Raw genomic sequence first — 6,672 nt, 5'->3', positions numbered from 1 at the left:
TGTTATGTTTAGAAGTATAAGAGTACAATTAAATAACCATGTTTAGCAAATATGCCAAAAAAATACAAATAGAATATCTATGATTAAATATTGTTTAGAGAAGAATCCAGTTAAATGTTAATGTAGTTAATGACTAAATGAGCAAGTGAAAGAAAAGAGAAATAAGAATGTTGTTTCCAATTCCCTGATTGTACCAGGAAGTCGTTTGTCATCCTTTATGTGCTGCAAAACCAAAGCTGCATGCTGTTCTGTATAACAGTACATCAATTATCTCTTATTTTATGCATTACTTTATGTATCAGATTTTATAGTTTTTCTCTACTCTCTTGAAACCACAATGGGTTGGTTTTGATGTTTTAGGGGTATGTTTCTGTTAGTTTTATAATACATTGCTTTAATCTGTGTTCTGCCAGCAAGTACAAAAAGCTTGATTGATAAATAATGGGTCTGGGGAAGTTACACTGTGGCTGGGATCTTTTTTTTAAGATTTTAAGGTGTTTATTCTTGTACCAGGTATACTGTATTTCTGCATTTGATTAACTTCAAATTATTTTTTGTATTAAATTACTTCAAGATTTTGTTACCTTTTAATCTGGTGTGTGTGTGTCTTTTATTTCTAAAAAAATTGTATTTCCCCTGCAGTATAATATAAGTACTCCATTGCTTTGAATTTGGTAAAGAATCTTGGGCAAGAACCCTGAGGATCGTTGCAGAAGTGTGTGATCTTTTAAAATTCCCAATCCAATTGTTGCATTGGCTGAGGTTATATGTCAACAAGCTGATGATGTGTGAAGTTAGTGAGATAAGCTGAGTAGTGTTTCTTTTAATGTTGTGTAGGAGTAGACAGAATTACATAACACAATCTCTTGTATTTGGGTTTTAATTAAGTTACTTATAAAGATTGACTGGTCAAATTTTGAGTTTATGATTGAGATGATTGCTGTGTTTGTATTTGTAAGTTGTAAAAGAAAAGATCATTCAGAAATACCCTGGACAGGATGCCAATCCATAAAAGTTGTTTGGGACATGCCAAAGCTGAGCATCTTAACAGGTCTTACAAAAGCTCCTGACCTGCTGAACTACAAATAGATTTATCTAACTCACAAGAGGTTTCAATACGTAGGAGGGACACTAGGTACAGAGAGCAAATGGATTAATTAACAAAAAATTACTTGTCATAATGTCTAAAAATTATGACTGTTAAGTCAGTCAGAAGAAACCACACAAACTCGCACACACAGACTCAATTGTCAGCTCTCAAGTTAATGACAAAGAGAAGCTACATTAGATTCTGGGTTTGATGTGTAGGGTTCTTTATGAGGATTTGAGACAGTATTGAAAGGTTTTGAGTGAGTGAGTTCTGGATGAAGAACGTTATATGTGGGAGCATTTGGTGAGCAGGGCAGAGGCTGCTAATCAGAACCTGGTAAGATATTTGATCAGCCCACTTATGCACAGACTACTACCCATCCAGCCCCAAGCTTTCAAATCCCTAAAATGCACAAGGCCCATGCAGTCCTAACAGGATGAAGCAAAGCTCTAAAACACAAACTTACGCTGCTGAATAGGAAAAAGAAGCCTGAAGGTGCTGCAGTGATGAGGGACAGCCAGAATGCTCTTTGTTCATTGGTTCATATTTTCACAGTTTTTAGCTGAATTAAAGTTCACACGCTCTCCCAGTGTTTAACCCTCTATGGTACACATTATGATACCAATGAGGAAAAAAATATTTGTGATGTTTTTCTTTCTTAAAATTGGTCAGTATAACAATATCAAAAAACATTTTAATTATTTTTAAATGTATTTAGTTATTACAAGTTTGTTGCCTCAAGGCAACATCATACCATAATGGACAAATTTAAATATTTTATATTTTCATGCAGAAAAAAGAAATAGATTTATTGAAAACATAAATTTATTTTACCAAACACTTGAACAAACATATTTATCTAGTTTTCAATTCATTACACATTTCGTATTTAATAAAATGTCACATTTCACATCCATCTGTTGCTCTTAGGCAACATTGTACCATCGTGGAACACAAATATAACCAAATCATCATGTCATGAAATTATCATATCAAAACATTACAATCAGATGTTTTTTCAAGGTAAAACATTAAAACCACAATAACCTCATCTTAATATACACCTTATCCTTACAAGAATGCACATACACACACAAGGACCTGCAGGTACATACACAACATCTCCTGTATCACTAATGGCCCTCACTTGAGGAAGCAATTCCTCTCAATAGAAAAACACAGGCAAGTAGCACATTTTGAGCACTGCGCTTTTACAATGCCTGAACAACCTGGGTTTTTGCATCAGCCTTTTCTTTCAACCCAAACAGGCCAGTGACCTGTCTGATCAAAGCGAACTAGCGTTGATGGTTGTGGTAAGGGGTTTTGGTTGCTTTTAAGGCTGGTCCTCCTCACTGGACTGTGATGGCCTTCCTCTTCTCTTTGAGACCTTCCTCTCCATACAGAGACATGCAGCAACTTCAGCTTTAAATTTTAAAAGGCTAAATGTCAGTCTCTGCTGTCTCTCTGGTAGAGAAGCCAGGCCTTAACAACAGCCAGATCAAACATGTGGAAGAAAATTTGGTGATACCACTTTTTGAATCGAATCTTTGTTTTGTAGAAGGTATGCTTTTGTTGTATGTAATGACAATGCTTGGACATTTCACCTGGACTGTTGTCTTCCTTTTTTGTCACATTTCATTACAATGGTTGTTGGATTTGCTGAGGCAAACATGGAGAGAAGAGTGACTGCACGATTGTCATGCCATTTCACAATCCTGAGAGTAACCCCGTTAAAAATGGTTTCCTTCTCCTCTTCATGTCTTGATCAGTGGTGAGACTGCATTCAGCCAGATGATTAGTTCTGACTGTGCTGAGGCAGTGGATCTTCCTCCGTTCCAACAGTATCTGCAGGCCAACACTGGAGAACCACTGGAGGGTTAGCACTATGTTGTCACTTGCTCCTATTTATGGGAGATACACCCAGTGTACGCCACTGCTATCAGCAAGAACAAAGACTTTGTATACCCAGCGTCTTGGCTTCTTGGGATTGTACTGTTTCATGGGGTTTTTCCCCTTGAATGGGACCATTTGTTCATCCACACACAGATTTTCATCCATTGGGATGGCTTGAAACTTTTCCAAGAGGGATGTCAGCAGTGGGCACACCTTGAACAGCTTGTCATAAGCTGGATCTCCAATAGGAGCTTGCTTTAAGTTGTCAGCAAAGTGTAGGTTGCGCTTGATAGCCTCCCAGCGACGCAAAGTCATATTTGCCACATAGTCAATCCTTGTTGCTGAGTGCCAGTACATTTGGCATCCTGGAAGTCCAAATGTTGACATATAGAGACAATCACGGTTTATTTCATCAGCTCCACTTACCATATAGAAGCACTTTGAAGTTCTACAATTACTGACTGTAGTCCATCTGTTTCTCTACACACATTTTTAGCCTGTTTTCACCCTCTTCTTCAATAGTCAGGACCGCTACAGGACCACCACAGAGCAGGTATTATTTAGGTGGTGGATGATTCTCAGCACTGCAGTGACATGACATGGTGGTGGTGTGTCGGTGTGTATGAGTGTATGTGTATGCAGCTGGAGTTTGTCCACTCACTGTCCACTCTATTAGACACTCCTACCTAGTTGGTCCACCTTGTAGCTCCACAGTAGCACTTTTAACTCATGTTTAATCTGTGCTAGAGTAAATAACACCACTGTAGGCAGTAAACATGATTTCCTGCCACCACCTGAGCAACCTTTTACACACCTACAGATAGACTTTACACATATGCCATGTTGTGACCGTATAAAATATCTGCTGGTTGTAGTAGATAGATTTTACAAATGTGTTAAAGCTTTCCCAACAGCTACTGAAACTTTTGTCAAGATTTTGGCTCAAGAGATCTTTCCCAGATGTGGTCTTACTCAATGTATTGACAGTGATACACCAAGGTACACCATTTACTTCCAGAGTTACTCAAAAACTGTAAGTACTTGCAGGTAAATTTGGATTTTCATATTCCTTATCATCCACAATCATCAGGTGTGGTAGAAAGAATGAATTGGACCCTCAAGGGGAGATTAACTAAGCCGATGATAAAAACTGGAAAAAAGTGGGCAGAAAGTGCAACTACAAAACTCCCTCCTTTTGAGGTGATTTTTGGGAAACCATTTTCTGTCTGTGGATGAAGGGTACTAACCAATTTCATTCCTCATGTGACCTGGATATGGTGATATTTAGATTATGTGCTGACATTAATTGAGAAATTGAATAATTGCAATAATTTTAGAAGCAGAAATTCTCTTTTCTGCTGATGGTTCAACAGTAGCTTGATTAAAGGCCACAAGAACTTGACACTGACTGATTATTTCATGTTTGCCCACTATTTAAGGGAGGCCAAGGCTGCTGCCACTGCTTCACATTGCTCAAACAAACGCTCAAATATTCAAAAGGTGCTATTCCATCTTCACTTCTTGGATGAGTTTCATTTTGGGTTTGCCCATCTCTTCCTGAATGTTTGAGAGCCTTTCTTTTGCAGTGGTGCTAAATCTAAAGTAGCCAACAATGTCTCGAGACTGTGACCGTACCTCATGCAGACCAGGAGTTTGTTCTATGGCCTTTTTCACTACCAGATTCAGTGTGTGAGCAAAACAAGGCACATGTAGAAGATTTGCACAGGCAATCATATTAGAAGCATTGTCTGTAACAAGACATGTGACCTTGTCCCTTATTCCCCATGAATCCAGAAGTGCAGTCTTGGCCTCTTTTATGTGCTCTGCTGTGTGGGTCTCAGGAAAGTTTGACACCCCCAAGAGAGTGGTACAGAGCTTGCTCTGGTCATCGATGTAATGGCATGTTACCACTAGGTAGGCATCCATGTTTACTGAGGTCCACATATCAGATGTTATGCTGACAGCTGTTGCTTTCATTACTTCTGTCATTGTATTTTTCTTGCCCACTTCATATCTAGATCTCACCATTGCCTTAAAGGCATTTCTACACGGAAGAACATAATTAGGTCAAGCTTGTGAACAAAACTTTTGAAACCCTCATCTTCCACAACAGAAAATGGTTGTGAGTCCTTTATTATTAAGTTGACAAGAGCCTCATCTAGCTCTTTTTGCCTTCCTGTCAGGAAACAATAAGAATAACATTAATGTGATATGTAAAGAAATATGAACATGAAACTTTGTACTAACAGTACACAAGTAATGAGAAGTGTAATATATAGACACACTAATTTTACACATAGACACACATTTAAAAAACAATTAAAAAAAAAAATATGTTGTCATATATACCATAAGTGGAACCTCTTCCAACATCAGAAGCCACATTGGCACTAAAAAATTCAGGATTTGAATGGAGGTGTCGCCACATACTTGTTGTATTATTACAATAAACCAGATGTTGCTGGCTGGTCAAGCACTTTACTTGTTTGTCTTGAACAAGTTCAAAATGATCCCAAACAGCAGACCTTGGTCAGTAAAAAAAAAAGCCCACCCATAGCGCTGGCCCTGCTTATGTTACTTTAGTATCGCCCTAAGCCGGATTCGAACCCGGGGCGGAAAAATACATGCAATTCGCTCTGCCCACTGCACTACTCAAACAGCGGAATAATAAACAGGTTGTTATGCTGATATAACTTGCGCACACGCGTTACTAAGACTTAAAGTGAAAACTACTTAAAATAATAATAAACGCTTTCTAATTCCCACAGTAGCAGCAGTCTCCTTCTGTTTTATACATATTGGCCCATCTCAGTCTAATCTGCAGCATTTCTCTTCCATTGATAAAAAAACCGAATATGCCACATTTAGTTTCCAAATAAGGAACGATTCCATATTTTACGGGACGGTTGGCATTCCTAGTTCTGGGATCAGTGGTAAGATTCCGACTCTCATTTAAGGCATTCGGGGTAAAAACATTATGAACTCAGATCAGCTGCTTGTACTTCCTTATGCGCGTTAACCAAAACGCGGGAAATAATTAGAAACTTTTCGAAACAGCGTGACGTAATGAAACCTTTTTCGGGACAGTCATATGACTTTTTCATTTTGATACGGACTTCAAACCAATGTTTGGAAACACTGAGCTTCAAATGATTTGATTCAGTTTTGAATACGAGTTTTGAGGTTGATATCACTACTGTCCATGCGTCTGTCAGTTTGCTTTTGCCTCTGTCTGTTAGTCTGTTAGCTTTAGCCTCTTTAGTTCTGTTTAGCTTGTTTAGCCTTTGTTTGTTAGCCTTAGCCTTTGTCTAGTCATGTTTAGCTTATGGTTTAGGTTCCAGTTTTTTGTGTTTAGTTTAGCTTAGTCATTAGCCTTACCATAGGTTTCTAACATGTTTAGTTAGCTTAGCATTGTTTGTGTGTTTAGATTAGTTATAGTCGTGTGTTTTGTTACTATTAAATATCTTTATTCTGAACATCTCTGCGTGTGTCCATCCCCTCTTGTCTGTCATAGCCCATAGTCCAAAAGCCAGGGTCTGTCATGGTATGGGGCTGTGTCAGTGCCCTTGGCAAAGGTCATTAACACTTCTGTGATGGCAGCATTAATGCAGAAAAGCCTTCAAGACATCATCTTTTCCAGGCACGTCCATGCATTTTTCAACAAGACAATGCAAAACCACATGCTGCAC

This window comes from Trichomycterus rosablanca, chromosome 4 (genome assembly GCF_030014385.1).
Source record: "Trichomycterus rosablanca isolate fTriRos1 chromosome 4, fTriRos1.hap1, whole genome shotgun sequence".
Taxonomy (NCBI): domain Eukaryota; kingdom Metazoa; phylum Chordata; class Actinopteri; order Siluriformes; family Trichomycteridae; genus Trichomycterus; species Trichomycterus rosablanca.
The sequence above is the reverse complement of the archived record's forward strand: the minus strand, read 5'-3'. Positions refer to the sequence as shown.